The 931-nt window shown below is 33.3% G+C and overlaps 1 non-coding gene across 1 annotated transcript; it reads right to left on the bottom strand.

The window, feature by feature from the left end:
* Positions 1 to 405: 405 nt before the first annotated feature.
* LOC137771088 (U6 spliceosomal RNA) lies at positions 406 to 512 on the bottom strand. Its single transcript, XR_011075303.1, has one exon. It is a non-coding gene; the product is annotated as a U6 spliceosomal RNA (small nuclear RNA).
* Between the last annotated feature and the right edge of the window lie 419 nt (positions 513 to 931).

Below are 931 nucleotides of genomic sequence, written 5' to 3'. Positions count from 1 at the left end.
TATAATACCTTATATATGAAGTTAAAAACAAAGTTAATAAAATATTTTGCACATGCATATACATAGACATGTAATAAAACCATACAGAAAAGCAAGGGGAAAATAAAAAATTTAAGACAGTGGTAATTTCTGGATAAAGAGATTCTTTATATATATATTATATATATATGAAGAAATTTTATATACATGGGTGATGGGCACATATGTGTTTATTTTATTATATTCTGTATAACTTACCTATTTTTATTCATATTTTGTATATAAATGACATATCCATACATTATTTTATATGCATAAAATATTTGATTTTAAAAGTATGGTTTTACTCATTTCTCCATTTATCTGCCATAATCAGTTGTCTCTGTCTGTTATTTTAAGGTAGGACCTATGATTCCTTTTTTTTTTTTAAATATGAAACGCTTCACGAATTTGCGTGTCATCCTTGCGCAGGGGCCATGCTAATCTTCTCTGTATCGTTCCAATTTTAGTATATGTGTTGCCGAAGCGAGCACGGACCTATGATTCTTGACTATCAACCTGTTTCAGGGCCAAAGTCTGAACCCCAGTTCTGAGGAGCCATTTTGCCTCCATACTAAGTCAAGTATTAGACAGCAGGGAAAGTAGGATAAGAATTACGTTCTAGTCCTGGCTCTGCCATTTATCAGCTGTACAATTTCAGGAATCTCAGCCTCAGTTTTCTTGCCTACAAAATGGGATAATACAACTCCAACCTTGGACTTGCTGTGGAGGATTAAATGAGACAAACATTCACAAAGTACTCAGGACGTTAATAAGTGCTCAGAACATGTTAATGTCCTTCTGCATTATGAAAGCAGTAGGTAAGAGGCTGTGTTCAAAATGGTGCACAACCATTACTGTTATTTACAAGTTAAACTGAAGCCTGGGCACTACTTTCTTTAACTTACTATTT

Source organism: Eschrichtius robustus, chromosome 10, assembly GCF_028021215.1.
Source record: "Eschrichtius robustus isolate mEscRob2 chromosome 10, mEscRob2.pri, whole genome shotgun sequence".
NCBI lineage: Eukaryota > Metazoa > Chordata > Mammalia > Artiodactyla > Eschrichtiidae > Eschrichtius > Eschrichtius robustus.
This window is presented reverse-complemented; position numbering and strand designations above follow the sequence as displayed.